The sequence below is a fragment of the Cryptomeria japonica genome, chromosome 3 (assembly GCF_030272615.1).
Source record: "Cryptomeria japonica chromosome 3, Sugi_1.0, whole genome shotgun sequence".
In the NCBI taxonomy this organism is placed as follows: Eukaryota; Viridiplantae; Streptophyta; class Pinopsida; order Cupressales; family Cupressaceae; genus Cryptomeria; species Cryptomeria japonica.
The window spans coordinates 332,445,599-332,469,872 of NC_081407.1; the positions used below are offsets into that span (position 1 = coordinate 332,445,599).

A 24,274-nucleotide genomic window follows, 5' to 3' on the forward strand; every position below is an offset into this window, starting at 1 on the left:
TGCCCACATGATGAATAGTACCTACCTACTACTTCTTGTAGATAGTAAATATTGTACAAATTTCTTAACTAAGACATTTTCTATTTGATTTGTTATCATTTATTTGTCATGTTTTGTTTAAATATTTGATAATGACAATTTGAATTATTTTTAGAAAGACACTCATTATAAAAAAATATTTGATGAAGAAGTGTTCCATTATGTAGATAAAAAAAATTGGTACTAATTTATTTAAAAAATTGAAATTTCAATAATTATTAAAAAATAAATTAATATTATTTCAAATAAAGACACCACCGTCTTATTCATGAAAGAAAAACTAAAAGAATAAGACTATTGTTTTCTTTTTTATCTAATAGAAATAACAACTTTCATTTCAATTAGACTGTTTTTTAAATTATAAATTTTATTTTTTGTTTTTATTATTTTGCTAATTATTTTGAAGGCGGATTTTTTATTTTATTTTTATGGGATTTGCTATGCATGTGATAGATAAAGATTACTTTCTTTACTTTTTTTTTTTTTTTTTGGCAAATTAATAGTTGCTAAGGGACAACACCCATTATATTAATTCAAAAAATATTTACATTCTTGTTTCCTGCACCAGTCTTCTAGCCATAGTAGCTTACATATAACCCTACTTCCCACCCATCTATGATCTTAAGGGTTGTGCCCTGCAATTGTACTAAATGAAATTGTCACCCCCAAAACAAAATGGTGACCATAACTATATGTTTGCAAAAATTATTTTATCCCATAACTGATGCCCTAACATTCTAAGGCCCTCATTACCTCTCGTAGAGGAGGATCTCCTTCCCTAATCTCAATTTCCTCTGCCCCTTAGAATTGGCACCTATCTCCAATTTTGCCTTATTGGATTTCGGCCCCAATTTTCCTTTTTGTTTGATGTTTGGTTTTTTCAACTTCAATTGGGTTTGTTTATCATTCTTTCCTTCTTTATCCAAAATAGTATCCACAACCTTGTCCGCACTCTCCTCTGTAGGATTTGGTGTTTCCATGATCTTTCATTCTAGTTTCTCTAGGCTAGTTTTGTGAAGGGTAATCTCAAATCCTTTTTCTATAGTGATGTCCTAGTTATTTTTTGAATTCTTACTATCCTTTGTCTCTTCCCTCGAGTCAAACTGAGTTGGTATCTTTGTTCCCTCATTTGCCTCTTTCCTCTAGTCTAGTAGGAGCTCAACCTCACCCACTCTTATCTGATCTTGATCATTCCTTGATGACCTCTCCCCGATTGATAACCTACACCTTTTCTTTTCTTGTTGGTATTTATCTTCTTGTTTGTATTTGTTTGATTTGTTGGCTATTACAAAACTTCAACATTCCTTCTGACCATACCCTTCGGATTTGCTTTTGGGGCATAAGAGCATAATGTCTTCCCTCTCTATCTTCTGCCTCCACACACCCCATCCAGTATGTATTTCAATTTATTGTGGGATCTAGGGATAATGCATTAGGTTAAGGCATATATCTTGCATACATGTTGAAGCATTTTTCTTCCAGTTTCTTATCCACCTTGATGAGTGGTCCTAGGTTTTGTCCAATCTCTTTTAGGGTATCTTCTTCCTAGTATTATGTTGGGAGGTTGTAAAGATAGATCTAGACTGGTCTAGCTTTCACTTTTTGCTTCCATGGATCAAAATTAGGTATCCATTCTTTCATGTACATGAATGTTCCATCCATCATGTAGGGATCATGATTTAATATGATCCATCTATCTCTCTCTGGTGGAAATTCAGCTAAAAAGAATCCATTAGGTAGGGCTCTCAAATGTATATTGGTGCCCTATTGTTTATCACACCAACTCCTCATCTTCATGTATGTCGACTAGCCCCCCACACCCCCATTTGATAAAAATCCTATTGCCAGTGGGCCAACGTCCCTCACAAGGATTCACGACATGGTTTAACAGCCTCCTATGGATTCTATAAGTCTAGTGGTTGTATCGGGAATTGATAGGTCGATCTTTTGGTGCAACGACAACCTTAGCTTGTAACAAGTGGTATCAAAGCTTGGTCACGAGTTCGAATCACGCAGGTCGCAGCGAGTGATGTTGGGAGGGGGATTGTTGGTTGTGGGCCAGCGTCCCTCGCAAGGATTCGCGACATGGTTTAACAACCTCTTGTGGATTCTATAAGTCTAGTGGTTGTATCAGGCATTGATAGGTCGATCTTTTGGTGCAACGGTAACCCTATCTTGTAACAAATCCCAACCTCCTTCAACCTTGCTATTGAGTTCTTTATTTGACTATGCTCTAAAAAAACTAAAATATATTTTCTAGGGGATATGTTTAGGTCTCAAACTCACCTTTGTGATATGTCATATGTGGTTGTGGGGTTGTCTCCAGGTATAGCACTCATTTGCCTTTCCATGACTTGCTTGTTCATCTCCCATTTGTCTTCTAATTATAACATGGCTCCTTTGTCTACTAGTTCCATGAGGAGTCAACAATTACTTGTTCTTTTGGCCAAAATCAACCATACCTATGATTCTCATCCTGCCTTCATAGTTGAAGTTCCTTATTTGCCAATTTCCCATGTATCCTTCATTTGCCCTAGGTTGAGCATTATTTCTCCACTATTCTTCGTTCCTTCCTTGTTGGTCCCTTATGGAATTGTTGATCCCTTCAATGTTATAATGGAAAGAGATTTTTTTGGTCAACTATAAAAAATAAATTTTCCACAAAACTAGTCTATATCATAGAGGAAATCAAAGCATTGTCAATTTATTACAACTCAAGAATATTTAAAATGTATTATTTGTTTTTTATATTAAATTTGTTTTCCATTTTTTGTTAATGACACTTTATTTTCAATCTTTCAATGTCCTAGCTCAAGTTGATGCTCAAGTCAATATCACATATGATATTTGTTATTGGCTCTATAGTGATTGACTCAATCTCCTAACATGCAATATTAATGGGGAGGCCCAATCACCCTCTATTGGTTGTTGCCATGAAATTAACCCTTTTTAATGTAAAGAGATGGCTATAGGTGAAATTAAAAATCTACCAGAAGAAATTATTAGGAGTTACAAGCTCATGTACTACTAATTAATTACAATGTTAATTTAAATATATTGTAATGAGTTGTCGATGTTGTATCATAATGAGTTGTCATTGTTTAAATATCACAATAATGACAATAATATGAGATGTTTTCTATTATATTAGAAGGGAATGGACCCTGATCCCTCACAAATGTAGTTCAGCAAACATATCAAGAAACAACAACCGACATCAGCACAACCAAAAGCACAAAACTTCTAATTCTCTAAAAGAGCCCAAAATACAATCAGGAACATCTTAGCCGAATCAGTAAGATCAATATTTACCTCTTAATCACAAATCCTAGCTATCACTAAGAGTAAAAAAGACATGTTAACAACATCATTTAAAGCCTTAATTAACCCATACCCATGAAATTTGCCTATCACCAAGACTCAACCAATATAGATAACCATAGTAGGTTTGCATGACATAACATTTAAACTAATATATCAAAAAAACAAATTAAAACTATTCCTAGATAAGAGCATTGTTAAAAGGCACCAAGGCCTATAAGACTTAGACAAAACAATAAACATAAAGAACATATCAAAAACAAAATGACACATAGCCTAGCAAACTAGCAAGAGCCACAACTACCAATTGGGGCCACCAAGCAGCCCCCAGTTCCTTGAAAGCTTTTGGAGGTGGTAGTTCCAATCATCTTGGCTCGGGTCTTGGTTCGAATTGCTATCCATCTCTTAATGACCTTTCCCCTACCGCTTCTTGATCTTTCTCCTCAACTTGCTCTGGCCAGAAACAAACCCCATGGCGACCTTCCTCATAATGTTGTTGGTAATAACACAAAGAGTGCTAAGCACCCTTTCCAACTGGGTCTTGCATTTTTAGAACTCTTTTGCTCTTGACTCAAGATCTTTCAGTCTAACCTACATATCAACAATTTGAACCTTCAAGCTAGACACTTTGTGTTTATCATCATCTCGGAAGAACTCCTTATTAGTGGCATTTGTGTTTACTTTAACCTCCTCAAATTTGGTAGGAGACCTTGATCTCAAATCCTTTAAATCCGCCCCTTCCTCAAACTCATTGTTTAAAAAAACATTTCTATGATGGTTCATTCCCACTAGTCTATAATTATCACTTGTGTCAAAAAGGCCTTTCAATAACTTGGCAAGCCACGCCACCCAATAGGGCCACATCATCAAAGATGTCTGCTTTAACATTTTAAATTTGAAAATCATGATATCCATACATAAGTTTATTAACACTTTCAACATTTTGGTAGTTCTAGACCCTTTTATTAGAGATGATCTCATTTAATTTAGGGGGACATTATGTGTGATTGAAAATAACTCAATCAACATTCCTTAGACCATAGTTTTCCATTTCATCTACTACACTATTACTTTCTTTGTAAACATGACAAACTTTAGATTGAAGAGAAATCTGAAGTATCTCCTTGCTTTCATTCATCATACTCCTAATCTCCTACAAACATTTAGCTTTTCCATTAAGGATGTTCACTATTAGCTTAGTATCTCCTTCAAGAATAATTCTCTAGACTTCTAGCTCCTTTAGGCTTTTCAACCGTTGCCAAGCAGCAAAGTTCTCATCTCTATTATTAGAACCAATCCCAAGATTTTTGTCATATCTTCAATTAAGTTCCCCTTGTTGTCCCTTATCACTCCTCTAGCTCCAAATATACCAATATTTCCTTGAGAACACCCATCAAAATTGCCTTTATCCCATCTGTGTTCAGGGGGCTACCATTTACTCATCCTTTTTAGCAGGATTTTAATCCAATTGATCTTCATGAGATCTTGATTGATTCCCCGCATTTGTTTAGCTCTTATATCTTGATAGTTCAACATGACTTTAGAATAACCATAAGAAACAACATTAATATTTTTCTTGATTTATTGTTTGGTGGCCTGAAACAACCCCCTGCTAGTCCTTGACTGGTCCCTAAAGATCTTGTTATTCCTTTCTTTCTAGAGGTTCTAGGAGATAAAAGGTAGAATCTGATTCCAAAGGTCCTGGATGACAAGGTTCTTTAAGGGAAAGAGACTCTAGCTATCCATAAAAATCTTAATTGTATTTAAACTTATCTAGTTGAATGATACGGAGGAGAAAACAACAAACCAATCCTCCCAAGAATAGGGATATTGTAGGAAGATGTGGTCAATACTTTTTAAATTTTCATAGCATAAGGAACATTTGTTAACAAACATAAACCCCCTTTTGTTCAAGTTATGTATGGTAAGAATATTCCAAGTGGGTAGTCAAATTCCCTGCCAAATATCTCCCGCATTTACTATCTATTGGCTGGAGAGAATTCCCCTTTGCTCATCTTTGAGATCTTGGTCTGCTATGCCCCCAAGAGGAAGCCCTTTATGGCGTGTAGTGGTAGGGAGAGTAGGTGGGTGGGGACATAAATTGGCTTCCGGAAGCATCTATACATAACATGCCCTCCACGGGGGTGACTCTACTGGTGGTCCTCGATCCCTTGAATCGGAGCCACATAGAGATAAGGGATCTTGAATATGGTTCTCCATGGAGCAATTTAAGTAATCTGATAGAGAAATCGTCTGAAGGTTGACGTTTCCAAACCCACTCATCCTTCCTATTCATAGAGAAAAGGATACAATCATCCAAAGAGTGTTATAATAAGATAAATTCATCCTCCATTCTTTTGATATCAGTATCTCGAATGTTCCTGACATCAGCCATTTGCATTCTAAAACTTTTCCACCTCAATTGGTCTTCATTCAAGCAATTATAGTTATTGAGGAAGATTCTACTCTATGGGACCAAGTTCTCTTTAATTAAGTTAAAAAATATTAGTAGTGGAGAGTGCAACATCCCTATTCCAAACATCATCCCATAATCTTGCATGTTTAGGAATTATTTGGGTCTTACTATCAAGTAGAACCATCTCCTAATATATAAATGTCATTTTAAGTGTCTTTAATAACATGAAGTTTTGCAATAAAAGATGTAAACTTTCAAACCAATATGAATGCTAATAACAAGTTTTTTTAATATTTTTTATTGAAAAATTTTCATGTTTACTTTGTAGAAACATAATTATTTAAAGTAGAAAAAAACATAACTTATAATTGTTTGATATATACATATAAGGTAGATACATATTTTACTTATCTTAAATTTGATAACCATTTACTATCACATTATTTATATATATATATATATATATATATATATATATATATATATATATATATATATATATATAAAAGAATAAAAAATCACACACATAATCTTAATATTATTTTATTTATCTTAAATACATTTATCTATACATTATATCATGTAGATCTATATGTAAGTAATATTGCTTTTGCATATATGAGAGTAATATTATTGACAAATATATATGTGTATGTGTGTGTGTGTGTGTATGTCTCTGTAATATATAATCACAACTATGTGTGTACATACATATGTGTGTATGTGCATACATGTATGTGTGTGTGTACATACATATGTGTGTATGTGCATACATGTATGTGTGTGTGGAAAGATTAGAGTATTTATATATAGATATGTAGGTGGGGGAGAGAGATTTTTTTAACATTTTAATATTCTATCACATTTAATGCTTATCAAATATTTATCAATCAAACAATTAAAATGTAGATTTATATTAAAATTTGAAAGTAAAAAAAAATACTTATCTTGAAATAATAAAAATTATTTATCTAAAATTTGATGATATCAAATCCCTATTTTGATAGATTACTAACATATTTTTAAAAATAAATTAACCTTAAATAAAACAAAGTTTCATTTAACTTTTAGTAATTCACCATCTCAATATAAAACTAATAACTGAAAAATCCCTTACCAAAAACCATACATTAGAAAGTCGATTGAGGGGATGGGAAACTCATGACCTAAATGATATTTAACTTATCCAGATATTATTAATAGGTAAGATACTTGTAAAAAAAAAGAGTAATATATTGTTTTTAAAGACCATACATTAGAAGTTGATAAATGATGTTAAAAAAGGTAATATATTGTTTTTAAAGATCATACATTAGATGTTGGTTGAGGGGATGGAAACTTCATGATTTAAGTTTGTTTTAATTAGAATATATAACTGCAAAAAATAATTTATGGGTGTATCTATGAATAAAATTTGGTTTGTGATATGTTATATTTTGATATTTTTATTAAATTGATCTTCATTTTGCATTCTTGATTGTTAGTGTATATTTAACTTGAGTCATTTCTACAATCACATATCTAATAATTTAGTGGTACTACGTCAACACACACCATCAAATCCTAGAATATAAAATTGAACTAAAAATAAACCTAAACAATTCAAAATCAGATTCTTAAAAGTCTATACAAAACTGTAACTTATCTTATCTAAATTAACTATTTACATAACTAAATACAATTTCTAATTTACCAAAATCAAATTAATACTTAAAATTTCTACGTAATGTGGACCTTCTACACAATCTAATTTGATTAGAGTTTAAAAAGAGAACTCATGCACTCTTAACCAGAATCATTGAACTCTTCTAACCCTTGTTATCTTCGTAATCTTCAGACTTTTCCTTATTAAAAGGTTTTTGGAAAAGATAAGGACAAAAACAGTTACAATTTAAAGGGAGTCCGTTGTACACTGTTCCAGAATTCATAAAACAGCTTATCCTAAAAAAAGCTTAAATTCCAGAAAACTCTTAATTCCTCTGCTAAACAAGGAAAAATAAAAGCGGCCATTACTCCATTCAATTCAATGCTAGTGGTTTGTGCAGGATCAAGAACACAGGCATAGGGAGACTATCACTGAGATCTGTAAGACCTACATTATACGAGGCTTCTTGTGCAATTTTTCATACAAAAAACTCACATAAGACAAAATATTAGAGAAAAAGATCTGTGAGACCTACATCATACAAGACTACTTGAGCAATTTTTCATACAAAAAACCCATAAGACAAAATGTTACAGAGCAAAAGCTCTGTGAGACCTACATTATACGAGACTTTTTGTGCAAGATTTCATACCAAAATACTCATAAGACAAAATGTTACAGAGCAAAGGTTCCGATGGATGAAAATTAGAGAATCCATACCTTATCCTGCAGTGTAGACGATGAATTCGCCGAGCTTTACAGGCTAAAATTCTGCGGACATGGAGGTCCAGGGATCGAATCCCTCCTTAGCTTACTTGTTTGCTTCCCAAGGCGTACGTCAAAAAAGCACTCTCTTATTCATTCAGCCTCATACTTTAGACTTGAAAAATGCGGACCTTTTTTGTGTTGTCACAGCAACCAGTCCACTCTTCACGGCATAAACTACCGTGTTTTTCGCATTGTGATCTTTCCCGACCGACTTTCCGTAGGAAAAGTTTTTGTTACTTTCACAAGAAGAGACAAAGATGTGTGAAATGCAAGCATGTCCGGCTATAAATAAAGTTGAAGCTACCATTAGTAAAAGCAAACAAAAATGTAAGACATAATGTTTCCACAGATTATAATGCTGATAAGGACTGAAATTTTAAATTTTTTATTATTTTTATTCTTATTATTATTTTCTTTCTGTCGGTAGACATATTACAATAAGAGTATAGGATAAAAATATAATGATATGATAATAAATTAATAATGAAGTTTTAATGGTTTGTTTTATTTTTAAATAAAAACAAATCAAAAAGTTACACCATCAAATCTAAAAGAACAAAAAACAAATCACTATAGACTATATAAGTTTCATGAATTTGATTGTTTTTAAATAGTTTAATAAAAATTTAATTTAAAAAATTTACAGTTTAATAGAAACAAAATAATAAGAATAAGAATATATTAAATTATAATAATAATCATATGCAATAATAATTTAATATTAATTATAATATAATAATATAATAATTTTTTAGCAGAATAATAAATAAAATATGACATATTTCGGTGTAATATACGTATGCTAGTTGGTATTTATAGAGTAAGCTTAAAAATATTAGATATAAAAATTATTTTATAGTTTTGAAATATTATATTGTGGTTAGTAAATTGGTGGGTCATAAGAGAGCATTTATCAATTAGAAATTGATAGAAATTATTGTCTTTTCAATTGCATTTTATCAAAATTAAATAAAATTATAATGAGTGTTTAATCAAAATAAAAACTCAATAACTTTAAATAAAATAAAAACATTAATATTATTTTTTTGGTTGGTAATAAGATATATTTTATTAATCATTAAAAAGAAAATTGCATTGCTTAACAGCTTTGCATTTCAAAGACTCGACAACTATAAACCAGAGAACACCCACCAACAAATTCCATCCTACAACATTTAAGGGAGAACAATCAAGATTTATATTTTGTTCCACTCTTCGTATAAGAGCAAAGAGTCATATCAAAGGAGGCCTTTGATTTTTTGACTTTCTTGCTTTTCACAGTCATCCAACCATCTTCCACTTTGGCTGCCTCCTCCTGCCACTCCAACAATTGACAATCAACCATCCTCCCTAACCCGGAAATCCTTCCATCTTGTTGAAGGTGGTTGTCAACACTCTCCTCCACTTCCTTGTGCGCCTCTACAGATCTTTTTTTCTCCCTCCCAATAGGTGTTGTATTGATCAACATTGTTTCACCTTCAGAAGTGACAGCCTTAACACTATGCAAAGAAGGATGTGCACCCAAATTCGACGGCACACCTACATCCAGAGTGCCTTCCGCATTAGATTGGGAATTCATCTGCACATCATCAACACTACTGCCAGTAACAAACACACCCTGAGGAGATGTCTCTTGTGGCCTATCCATTGCCTCCACTGCCACTACCTGGGAAAAACTCCTATGTTTATCAACCTTCTTCTCAATCGTGTAGTGTTGTTCTGTAGCATCTTTCCACCAAGAAGCTTCCCTGGGCATTTTATCTTTGCTACATTATGTAGCCACATGTCCTATTTGATGACATCTTCTGCACCTAAAGGGGGTCTTTTTGTAGTCCAGAGATTGAACCCAGTGTCCCTTTGATGTTTTTTATCAAGATTTCAGCAGACAACCCTTTAGACACATCCATTTCAACTAAAAGAAGAGCATAGGTGGAATGTAGAAGAATTGACGAATCAACATCTACCATCAAGAAATCCCCTAGCGCATTTCTGACTGCTTCCAAAAGAGAATCAAACCACGAATGGAGAGGAAGATTAGGGAGCCTTACCCATAGAGGGATCTTGTCAAAAGCTTATGTAGATGGATTAAAGTCAGGATGCCAAGGCTTCGCCATCAGAGAGAACTTTTCCTTCCAGCACTAGAAATGTTCACATAACACCTTATTTTTGTCCGGACTGTTCTAAAAAATAGCAATGAAAAACCCTTTTGTTGTCAAATAACTTTGAACACAACCTGTAAGAATAGGCTCCTAGTGAGCAGATATCCAGGAATGCAACTCTGAAAGGCTTGGCCAAAGGCCCTTGAATCGACCAATAGCACCAAGATTAGAGAAAACTGAAACATTCCAAGCGATTTCTTCCTCTATCTCTGCATCTAGATCCACCACAATGGAATTTGATGTTGGTATTAAAACCCACATTCCTCCTATCTCCTTGCTCTACAACCCAACCTGCAAATTTTTGCATTTGGTAGGATCACAGCCTTGAGGTGCTTTCAAAACCTTATCTCCCGTCAAATTTGAAGCCTCTTTCTGGTCAGCATTGGTTAGTCATGCACATTCCATGACTCTCACCTTATGTGTGCCGTCAAAACCTGCAAAGGTCAAGCCGTCAAAAAAAAACCCAAAGTCCTTCCTCCACATACGTTCAACCAAGCTTTCAACGTCACCATTACCAACAAGCTTGATCACGTCTTCATTCTTGCACCCTATAAACCCATCATTTGCTTGGTCATGGCAGGAGAATTTCACCTTAGACCCTGAAGATGAAACCCTATCCGCACCACCCAAGGGTTTCAAACAACTCCAGAGCGCCATAGAATATCTTTTTCAATTTCGTACAATAAAAACATTAATTATTACAATCAAATAATATGTATTCTTTAAACAAAAAAATGTACTTAAATATCTAAGACTTGAACTACAAACTTAAGCAAGCTTGAAAGTGAATAAAGTAAACTTATTTTATTCAAAAATTTAAAATATTCGTTTCTCCAATTTGTGCTCAACTTTTAGGTGACACTTCTAAATTAAAAAGTGTGCTCACTAGTTGGAGCCATTTGATAATAATCATATCCTCAATGATGTTTGGGGCAATCTTCTAATAAAAACCCCCTCTTATTAAGAACTCTTCAATAATGTTATGTTCAAGTTTAAACCTTAGAATTTTTGCCTTTAATTTGAACTTCATTCTTTTTAAATTTTGAGATTGATAAAGAAAGCTAATTCAGTTTTATTCATTTGAAAACAAGGGGCTTTTTGAAACTAAAAAAGGTAATAAATGTGGAGTGTACAAACTTATTAAATATTGAATACCAAATGAATTGAATTCATCTCATGGAGAATTAACACTTAACAATGATTGGTACACCAACATGGAGTAAGGACTAAGTTGATATGTATTGTTTGTTGACAGTGATAGGATTAAAAGCTATAGTGGAGAGGACCCAGTAGTTGAGCACCCTAAATTCACGCTTCTCAAAATCCTACATGGAAATTTCAAATCACTCCCAATTTTTTACAGTAGCTTACATGGCAAGTCCTCTGCTTATAATTAAGGTTCTAGGGCCACATCATCAAATATGATGCCACATCAACATGCTTTTGCCAAGGTGTCCAAAACAACTCAAAAAAAAGGTGAGACCAATGTTTGTGGAAAAGGGAGACTCGTACCCATACTTGTGCAACTAATGTGGCATCACATGATTGGTTGCTTTTAACAACTATGGGTAGTCATCATCAGCAATAACAACGTCAAAGTCACAACTACAATCACAACCATTGGACATTAAATCAACAAGTGTGGGTATTAAATCAACAACTACTATCACAACCATTGGAATGCACTTAGATAGTGGGTCCTCTCCCCTACTCCATAATGGATATGCCAAATCACAATGTTTGATGTCTTTCAAATTAAGAGGTGTAGAGTAGGAGAATGATGATGATATTTTCAAATTACAAGAAAATTCTTAGAGTAAGACACATAATTCTTTTACCCATCAAATTTTAGGAGATACGAAATTAGTGTGTATCTAGGTTTTTATGGATAAATTTGTAGGTTTATGTAAAGAAGTATTAGAAAGAAAGAAATGTTTTCATAAATTTAATATTATCTATGATTAGTTTTCAAATGAGGTAAATATTATGTGAAGAAAAAACATGCTTATCATTTAATTGAGAATAAATTTATATCATTTTTAGTATAAAGAAGGTCAATGGAAGAGGTCAAAAAATAAATGAAAAGAGATGGTATGTGTTTCCTACACTAGAGAAACTGACTCACAAAATCCCTTTTACTTTAGAGTGCAAAGTTGCATTCAAACCAATCACACAAATGTGTTAGCTAGAGTTTCCTCACATAATATGTTAAAATAGGAGAAGGTTGAGAAAATAGGATAGTGCATTATCAAATAAATAACTAGAGATAAAAACGTAGAAATCTAAAATGATCGATTTTGCTACCCCTTAGATTAATCTTTGAATACATGTCTCCTTCCACTAGTTTAAATTTAATTAAAGGATAAGATAATTATATAAATTAGATTTAAACTTAATGAAATGGAGAGTAATAAATTGAAAAGAGGGTAAAGTTTGTTTAGTTCTTATAAATTAGATGTGTTGATGTATGTTGATTTTGTTATTTTACTATTATAGATTATCAGAATTCAAAGTAATATTTTCAATTTGAAATCTAGAGTGTAAACAAACTTTCTTCTAATCTATTAAAATGATGCGAGACTAAATTAAAATTACACAATATGGTTTACGAAAAAATTATTACCACATATTTTTGTCTTTACGTCATAGATAGTTTTGTGGTTGTTGTGATATTTTGCATTGCACTTGGATATATTTTGTACTTGTTATTGGGCAATAGTTTTTTCTTTTCCTAGAGTAATATCATGAACTTTATTGCTAATAGTTAAACCCATTAAGAATTGTAAACAAGATCCATAGGCATGCCACACAATTGATGCAATGATATGATACTCTTCATGTTGATGATTTGGATGTGATATTTCACAACTATCCTCTATGAAATTCTAATAAGAACTAGTGACTTGGAACTATCTATAAGTGTGTGATATATTCTCTCAGCTTAAGGTTTTTAATCAATAGTTAAATTCTAAGAAATTCATCCTTAAGAATGATATATTTGAAATTTGAATTTAGTAGCATAGGTTGTGCAACACAAACACATACCAAGGACAAGATGACATATATGAATCCCAATCCAATCTAGTGAAGACCCATGAGATCAAACCAATCCTAACTAAGGCCAAAAATAGGACAATTTTGATGATAGGTTCAAGGTTAGGATTGGTTTGTATACTAAATAAGTTCATTTGAAAATGTAATTATGATAGCTTTCAATTTAGAAAATGGTGTAGTAGTGTAGGGTGTGCACTTTTATGCCTTCAATTTTATCTGCACTTTAGTATGCATGTAATATATAAAGTATGCATGCAAAAGTAAATATATTGGCAAGCATTTAACCAAGATAAAATATTGTATGGTTCCTCATACTTCTTCATGTCCCTATAAAGGTGACATCCTTGACACTATAAAACAACTTTAGTTTCACACACACACACACACACACACACACACACACAGAGAGAGAGAGAGAGAGAGAGAGAGAGAGAGAGAGAGAGAGAGAGAGAGAGAGAGAGAGAGATCATTAAACATTATATACATTGTGATTATAGAAAAAAATTAATATGTAAGTTAAGAGGTGTAAGCCATGGTGTACCAAATAGTGAAAATTAGGGAATTGGTCCCTCAAGTTACAAAGATGGTGTGAGGTGTGAAAATGGATCATGATGTATGAGATATTCATAGAGTTGTGATTGAGTTTCCCCCAAAATGCATGGAAACATGAAACCTTGTAAAGTTGAGTGAAATAGAACCACGATGTATAAGGTAATCATGGAGTTGTGAATGTGTTAATTGTCATGGCGACACAAGTATGAAGCAAGTAGAAATGAGATAAAATGAAATTAGTTGCGTAAGGAAATCATGGATTTACGATAAATTTATTTCTTATGATGAATAAAAGCATAATTCCAAATAAATATAGGTAAAATCCCCCCTTAAAATAATTGAATAACATAATTGTGGATTCAAATTGAGGAGGAGAGACAAGATTTAATGGACACACATAACAAGATGATAACATTGAATGAGATGCATTTAATATAGATCTATGTGTAAGTGATGGTAAATTAATGCCTCCAATATTTTCCCCAACGTAGTGTATAGAATTAATGTGATAAATATGACCGTGTACCAAATGTTAGCATACAAGATCAATGACAGTATTTTTATATGTGATATGATCATATAAGTGTAATATGAATGATAATGGTCATGTAGGGTAAGTTCATGTTATAATGATATAATAAATTTTGTTTAATACGTTATTATTAAAGCATATTATGATAAATCTATCTAAAATGATATCATCATGTAAAAGTGATGAGAAAACAAAGCATTAAAAATGGAAGTGTTAAAGTAAGAGAATAATTGTAAATATATCAAGAATTGTTTCTTCTCTAAGGGGTGATGAGGAAGTTATTGGGATTTATGATAATATCCAAATAAATTATCCCAAAAGGGAAATCCAAGCTTTGGTATGTGTAATGGTGACAACTGTTGTAGACACTTAAATCTATCCATACCGAACCACACCTGATTTTAGCCTATACTAAAACATAAATTAATAAATATTTACTATTTAATTAATTAATTTATTCTTTACCTTTTATTCCAACTTGTCTTAGCCATTAGTTAGATAAATATTTATTATTTATTTGATTAATTCAACCTTCACCTTTTTACTTCAATCCTTGTCAATTTAATTCTAGCCATTGGATTCAATCACATGGATCACAATATAAACTTCCCATCATGTGACAAGTGCCCCTCTAACATGTTTAAATAATGCCTTGTCCAAATTCAATGAATCTAGACACTTGCCAAAAGTCAAACTAACTTGCATCTCATCCCTCCATTTCATACATCATCTCCAAATCTCAACCATTCACATAAGAATGTTGCACTAATCTAATCATAAACCTACCCCTTATCTCTCATGTGACACTTGCCACATGACTACAAATTTGATCCTAATCCTAATCCTGATTAATGCTAGCAATTCATCATTAATTTATCCTAGCCTTTGATTTCCCTCTTTGGAATTCTATGGTTAGAGGCCTTCATAAATAAGCCTTATGCTAGTGATTTGATGCTTTGATTTTTCTATCATAACATCCTTTACATACAAACATTATGTTGGTTTTTCATATTGAGCAATTTATATTTTATCTGTTAATCTTAAAGGATCCGGTTAATACTGAGAGGGGGGGTTGAATCAGTATTAACAATAATTTCAAACTTAAAACTTGAACTTACAAAGCTTCACCAAATCAATCATATTCCTGTAATAAACTCTTTATCATTACCAGTAATCACTGATAACCAGCTGTTAAACTGGTTTATTAGAACTTCTCATTAAATGTTCATCAACATGCATAAACTAAAAGTAAAACATAACATCACATAAAAACATTCACCATATGAACACCATGTTTTTTCATGTGGAAACCCAAATAGGGAAAAACCACAGTGGGAGTTGGTACCCACAAAAATTGTGCACTCTTTCGGAATGCGTCATGTTAGGAGCCTAGCTTGGTTAGAAGTTTACAAAGATGCCATGTTGGGAGTCACCCGATTAAAGGATTTAGATGATGAGCCCTGTTAGGAGCTTTGAACTATTAGGATCAACCTTGCAAGAGTATTTAAGACTCAGATGTTGAGCTACCCAGTTAAGGGATTTACAATGAAAGACATGTTTAGACCTACTCGGTTAAGGGATTTTGCTACTGTAACTTTTAGGATAACAACAACGAATGATCTGTGTATAGCACTTAAATGCTTTCTTGATCAGATCCAATTCTTGCTCCAAATTTGCTACACTGTAGTAGATCTCATACTCTAGTTCGACTTCACACTCTTCTCAAGACCACCGACACAACAAACATTAATTGTACCGACCTAAATAACCTTTTTAACTTAGTCGATTATAAAACCCTAAGACTTACAACATAGATCATCATAGGTCTTTACAATTCATTACAGATAATCAAATGGATCATAACAATCAATTACAACCATTGAATGATCACCGCATCTCAATCTGATACAAAGTCAAACCCTTAGAACACTCTTTTAAGCGCTTCGCTAATTCCCAAGAAATTCCATCTTCAAACGTTCCAAAACATCATTCAACACTTCACGCGATTTGTGCCACGTCAACTCCAACATTTAAACTTGATGTAGATCATCGCCAAACCAAAAATCATTACCAGTTAAGAGAATTATTTACCGGTCCTTAAACCCTTCTTAAATGCTAGCAAAAATACAACATAAATCATAAACATGACTTCCAACAACCAAAACATGATGCGGTTTTGGTCAAATACATATTACAATGATACAAGCTCACATTCCAAACCACAACACTTCAATCATCACCAATTGTCAGATCTAATCAAAACATTTCCATGTTTACTAGTTAAGGTCCCAATTCCTAGTTCACTATCATGAATATTGGTAAGGCATTTTCGGTAGACCAAAAAGACTTAGATGAAAAAATACAACATAGTAAACATTAGTTGCCATCAATGACAACACAAATAACTGATCAAAGTCATCCAATCATGCAATCTCAATCTCTTCATCACAATGTCATCACAAACAGTCCTTTACTGGTTCATTCATCATTCTTCATCTGCATTAGTTATGCCAATCATGTCAACATTCTCCCCCTTTGGCATTGATGGCAACACCAACATAAACACCAACATATTCAGCTAAAATCATGTTGCTTAATTCTGGAACTTCTCTGTTGTACTTCACTATTCTGTCGATTCTTCTCTTCTCTTCTTCATTTCTTCTCCTCCTTTTTGTTACACATATTTTCCTTCGTAGGCTAATATATTTCTTCTCCCCCTTTGACAGCAATGCCAAAGGTGCATATGCATTGTCGATCATCAAATTTGTTGCTAATGTCTTCAACATCTCTGCAAATCTCATCTAAGTTGTTCCCCCTGTGGAGTAGCCACCATTTCATCAATCCTGAGTGAGAAATATTCATTAAGCCCACAGGATTGATGCATCTCCTACATCTTAGTTCTTCTTATGTAGGGGTCTGACCCTTAATTTACCTCTGAGGTACTCAAATGTAGTCTTTGACAATGATTTTGTGAAAATGTCTGGTAGTTGTTCTTTACTTGTCACATACTCCATTCTGACTTGTCTTTCCTGTACTCTCTCCCTTAGAAATTGATATTTCAATTCTATGTGTTTAGTTCTTGCATGTAATACAAGATTTTTTAAAATATTAATTGCACTTGTATTGTCACAATAAATAGTTACCGGTTCAGACATATCAAGTTTAAAACCTTCTAACACATTTCTCATCCAGATTGCCTATGTGCAATTCATTGATGTTACAACATACTTTGCCTCTGCTGTTGACTGTGAAACACAAGTTTGCTTCTTACTTGTCCAAGCAACCAATATACCTCCAAGAAGAAAAGCTCCATCGATAGTGCTTTTCCAGTCATCAACGTTGCCTGCCCAATCTGCATCAATAAACACTTCCAAAGAAAAATAAATTTTATAAGGATACCATAAGCCATAATCTATTGTGCCATTCAAGTAGCTGAATATCCTTTTCACCGCTACCAAGTGAGTCTCCTTGGGATCCTTTTGAAATATAGCAACCAAACCAACAACATGTGCAATATTAGGCCTACTGTGAACAACATAATGCAACTTACCAATCATGGACCTGTATTCTATTTCATCAACAGAGGGTGAATCATCCTATTTAGATAATTTACAACCTGTCACCATTGGAGTACCAATCGGTTTACAATCCTCCATGCCAAATGTTTTCAACACTTCCTTTACATACTTACTCTAACAGATAAATATTCCACCATCCAATTGCTGGACCTGCAACTCAATAAAAAACTTAATCTCACCAATAAGAGACATCTCAAATTCTTTCTTCATCTCCTCAACAAAATCCATACATAAATCATCATCACCTCCAAAAATTATATCATCTACAAATACTTCAGCTATCAACACTCTATCTCCATCAGTCTTAAGATATATGTTACTATCCTCACTAGTACACTGGAATCCTATCTTGATCAAGTGTGCTTACAATCTTTCAAACCATGCTCTTGGTGTCTGCTTCAATCTATACAGTGTTTTATGTAACTTGCAAACCATATTTTTATCCTCAGACAAAGCAAATCCATTTGGTTGTTCTATGTACACTTCTTCCTCAAGGATGCCATTAAGAAAAGCATATTTAACATCCATCAGGTAGACCTTAAATCCTTTAAATCCAACATAAGCAAGTAGCATTATTACTCCTTCCAATCTTGCCACCGGTGCAAAGGTTTCTCCATAATCTTTTCTTTCTTCTTGTGCATAGCCTTTTCATACCAACCTTGCTTTATTCCTCACAACCTTGCCTTCTTCATTCAACTTGTTTGTAAAGACCCATTTAGTGTCAATCACATTCTTGTCTTTCGGTCTAGGAACAAGTGTCCATGTCTTGTTCTTCTCTATCTGATCCAATTCCTCATTCATATCATTAATCCAATCAACATCCTTCAATGCCTCTCTTACTATTTTAGGCTCAATAGTTGAAATCAGACATGAGTTTTCTCTGATTTTCCTTCTTGTTTGTACACCAGCATTTTGATCTCTAATAATTTTTTCTTCTGAATGATTCAGTCTAACATACCTTGGTATTACCAGTTCTGGTGTTGTGCCTTCTGCTTCATGTTCTTCATCTTCTTCATCACTCTCTTCATTTACTGGTTGAGCACCTATTTCTGCATTTTCCTTCTCATCATTCTTTTGTACTTCCGATTTAATAAACACAAGTTTATGATCATCATTTGCTTCATCAGATCTGCAAGTATCATCAGATTTGTTCACAACTAGGTTTTCCAGTGAGAATGATCTTCCACTGATTCATAAATCTTCACAATCCGCTATCAACTTTAATCAAATTAGCAGTCAAAAGCTCTTCAATATTTCTGACGTTCTCCAGATGTTCTCTCAACAATACAGTGATAGAATATGAAACTATCAAATAACTTTTATTTGCCTTTTACTAAACCGGTTGAACATGCCCTAATCACTATTCAACTCTAAAACTTGATATCGACACACATATCACATTCAGTTTACCGATTTGATCACAAAATCACTTCATAACAACATTATGGATCAAAGTATGCAGATTTAACTTACCACATACCATTCAGGGGGTTCGGAAATGGATCTGACAATATGTTCCTCCTAAGCTTTATAACAACTTAGTTTACCGGTGATGTATTCTCCACATTAGGTGAAGAATGGGAATCTTCTAGTGATTTTTCTTTAGTTTTCTCATCACTCTTCTTTCTCCAGATCTTGTTCATTTCTACTCTAGTCTCTTCCACAACAACTATCTTCTTTCCTTTTTGATCAACAAACTGTTTAACCGGTTTGTTCATTTTAGCTCTACAAAACTTTGCAAGGTGTCCTGGTTTGTGACAATGGAAACATATCATTCCAGATGCTCTTCAAGGTCCAGCATTGCCTCTACCAGTTCTTCTTTTGCAATTCATAGCTACATGTCCATAGTTATGACAAATAGTGCAAATCACATTCCATCTGTTCTCCATTTCATAAGGACTAGACTGGTTCACGTAAGGTCTCTGCCAAGTAGGGTTTCTTCGGTCATAGTATGATCTCTGCCATTCGCCATTAGACCTCTAACCCATATAAGATCTCTAATTGTTCACTCTAGACCTGCACTCAACAACTCTATGCCCATACTTGTTGCAATTGTAGCAATAACTATTAAAAGTACTAGGCTTATATCAATCATATGTATTAGGTCTATTATTATTAACAACACTGGATCTATTTTTACAAACATTAGCAGTATGACCTACCTTATGATAGTTAAAGCATACTGGTTTGTAGGTTCTCTTACTGGTGTTCTTTTTTTTCTTCTTTGGTGCAGATTTGGCTTCATGCAAGGTGTCCTTTGTACCTGATGGTTCTCCTTGTTCAAAGGTTGTGTATCCCAAGCCATTTGTATCTCTATTTTGCCTTTATGACTGAATCTGTTCATCAAGCATAATAGTGCTCTTGTTGTATCTAGCCAATATCTCATTAGCATCAACCAACTCCTTAGTAAGATCTTCATTCTTTTTCATAAGACTCTCTTTAAGAGACATAGCCATGTCTAGATCTGTTTTCACTTCCTCTTTTTCCTCTTGAATATGTGCATGCAAGGTACTAATCTCTCGGTTCAACTTAATAATCTCATGCTCCTTATATTTTATCATGTCTTCAGCTATTCTTCTGGCTTCCAACTCTTGACTCATCCTGATAGTAAGGCCTTCCAGCTCTCTCCTTAGATTTGCCTTATCATCATTCAACTTTTCCACCTCATTCACCAAGGTATCAATGTTTTCTTCCTCAGATGAACTGTTTTCACTAATTTCATACAGTTGTTTAGCTAGCTCTCTTCTTTTAGCCAAAGCTTTATACTTGACCCTGAACTCACCCAGGGCTTCTTTATATTATGCAAGCCTATTTGAAATCTCCCTGTAGCTCATATCCCCCATGTTATCCTCAAGGATCTTTATCTCAAGCGGTTAAGTTTCTGCACAAAGAGGACCAATGCTCTAATACCAATTGTTAATCTTAAAGGATCTGGTTAATATTGAGAGGGGGGGTGAATCACTATTAATAATAATTTTAAACTTAAAACTTAAACTTACAAAGCTTCACCAAATCAATCATAAACCAATAATAAACTCTTTACCATTACCAGTAATAACTAATAACCAACTGTTAAACCGGTTTATCAGAACTGCTCATTAAGTGTTCATCAACATGCCAAAACTGAAAGTAAAACATAACAACACATAAAAACATTCACCATATGAGCACCATGTTTTTCACGTGGAAACCCAAATAGGGAAAAACCATGGTGGGAATTGGTACCCACAAAAATTGTGCACTCTTTTGGAATGTGCCCTATTAGTAGCCTAGCCTAGTTAGAAGCTTACAAAGATGCCCTGTTAGGAGTCACCCAGTTAAGGGATTTAGATAATGAGCCTTGTTAGGAGCTTTGACCTATTAGGATCAATCTTGCAAGAGGATTTAACACTCAAATGTTGAGCTATCCGGTTAAGGGATTTATAATGAAAGACTTGTTCGGACCTACCCGGTTAAGGGATTTTTCTGTTGTAACTTTTAGGATAACAACAGTGAATGATCTGGGTATAGCACTTAACTACTTGCTTGATCGGATCCAATTCTTGCTCCAATTCTGCTACACTTTGGTAGATCTCATACTCTTGTTCGGCTTCACACTCTTCTCAATACCACTGACACAACAAACATCAATTGTACCGACCTAAATAACCTTTTCAACTTAGTCGGTTATGAGACCCTAAAACTTACAACATAGATCATTACAAATCTTTACAATTTATTACAGATCATCAAATGGATCATAACAATCAATTACAATCGTTGAATGATCACCGCATCTCGATCTGATACAAAGTCAAACCCTTAGAACACTCTTCTAAGTGCTTCGTTGATTCCCAGGAAAATTCATCTTCAAACGTGCCAAAACATCATTCAACACTTCATGCGGTTTGTGCCACATCACCTCCAATATTTGAACTTGATGTAGATCACCTCCAAAGAAAAAATCATTACTGATTAAGAGAATTCTTTACCGGTTCTTAAACCCTTCTTAAACGCTAGAAAAAATACAACATAAATCATAAACATGACTTCCGATAACCAAAACAGGATGCAGTTCCGGTCAGATATATATTACAATGATACAAGATCACATTACAAACCAAACCACAACACTTCAATCATCACCAATCGTCGGATCTAATCAAAATATTTCCATGTTTACCTATAAAGGTCCTAATTCCTAGTTCACTGTCATCAATACCGATAAGGCATTTATGGTAGACCAAAAAGACTTAGATGACAAAATACAACATAGTAAACATTAGTTTCCATCAATGACAACACAAATAATTGATCAAAGTAATCCAATCATGCAATCTCAATCTCTTCATCACAATGTCATCACAAACAGTCCTTTACCGGTTTAGTCATCATTCTCTATTTGCATCAATTTTGCCAATCATGCCAACATTATCATGATATAGAGAGATTCAAATAAATCTAGGGTTTTCTCTATTTCTACTCAACCAAGAATAATGGATATGATTTGAGGTATACATTTGGTATTCACTTTCATTATCTTATGTTATTGAGCTATCCTTTATCCCTTTTTGGATCCACTAGATTGAGACTTTGGCAACCTTTAGAAGCTATTTTCCATTATCCCCATCCAATATTTCTTAGGAACTTGTCAACCCTAAGTAATAAAATCATCCTCACTTATCAAGGATCTAGATTTACTTGACACAAATTTGGTCTTGTATCCATTATCATCTATTGGTATTACATACCATTGTCAAGTTAGATCCAAAATCCAAGTTCAATCTAAATACCAAATTCACAATTTCATTTCCCTTCTAAATATATATACTTTTAAATTTCACCTCATCACCCCAACATCATTAATTATTCCAATCCAACCCCATTAGTCACTTAGCTATTTGTCCATATCAAATATTTCAAACTCATCATTCTTAGCTCTACTTATTGCATGCCTTTCACAAGGTTACATGCTTAAAAGGACTAATGGACTCTTAAGAATTCTCAACTAGAATGCTCGATAATATATTTTTTGAGGAAGTTGTGCATGACGTACTTTTAGAGAATGCACATCCATTTAATTCTCAAATAAACATGAGGAAGGTGAATATTATGAATACCAAGATTCACCCACATTAGAAGAATTTTCTAAATATACTCACACAATGGACTCGATGCATATTTATATCCTGAAACACTTATAGTCTATGGAATCATCAAGTATGGTAGATGGAATCATATTATATACTATGAGAGTATACCATTCTGGTGTCGTGTATGTTATAATATTGGCCATGCAACTGCCCAATTTATTAAGCAGAGGTATGATAGAAAGGCTACTTGTTGGAAGGAAGTCTCCCCTCACCATTATTTGGTAGAAAAAGATGAATCAAGTGTGGAAGATAAAGTGGGTGTTGAAGCATCTAAGAAGTCATTTGTAGATTAAATCCATAAACTTTCACCAAGTAGGCCACAACCAACTCCAAGTACTTAATTTTTTCCCTCTCCTATAAGGAAAAATCAAGTCAAGGTTGCTTCGCCACCATGTGAGGGTATGGCTGGGAAAGAGGAGAGCTCAAAAATTTCATCTCTAGAAGGTTAAGAAAATCCACAAGGAATCTGAATGGGGTTTAGGAAGTGTAATGAAGGAAAATTAGGGTTTTCACCATTAGAGGGATGAAAACCACTAATTTGCCATTACATTCAAAAGAGGGGTGAAATCAAATAGATTCAGCCACAAACCAGTAATGATAAGGACTGAATATTGATTGGATTCAAGGGGAGTGTAAATTGTTTTTCCCTCTTTTGTGAGTTGAAATGCTAAATCAAGATAAAGTCCTAAAAAGTGAAGGTAAAAATGCAAAAATAGTGAGCTACAGATGCAAAAAAATTGTGTACACCTGGATCTGAGCAGTATATGCAGATTTGGATCTAATCCCCAAAAAAGCTCCAAAAATGTCAGGACCGGTGTGCCCATCGCTTTGGTCCTACTTTTTTTGCATGCCAAAGAGGGTTGATTCATCTCTGCAAATAATGCCTATCCTGAAGAGTACAACTTTGTACTCGTTTCTTGTGCATAGAAAGAAAGGGAAATAGGTTAGGGATAGGGGCTTTCCTAAGTCAAACCCTGGTTAAGGAATTAAACTTGAATGAAATATTGCAAATACTAAAATAAAATGATGGAAGGATATACCTCAGATCTGCAATGACTGATAATGATGCTTTACTTCT

General features: G+C 33.7%; 1 protein-coding gene across 3 annotated transcripts in view; it reads right to left on the reverse strand.

Moving 5' to 3' along the window:
* The window catches only part of LOC131067213 (protein NETWORKED 1A), a 61,352-nt gene extending 52,932 nt beyond the window's left edge, over positions 1–8,420 (reverse strand). For all 3 annotated transcript variants that reach the window (XM_058002167.2, XM_058002168.2, XM_058002166.2), the window contains exon 1: positions 8,142–8,420. The gene's annotated coding sequence lies outside the window, so the exon portion shown is untranslated. The remainder of the gene's footprint in view (positions 1–8,141) is intronic.
* Between the last annotated feature and the right edge of the window lie 15,854 nt (positions 8,421–24,274).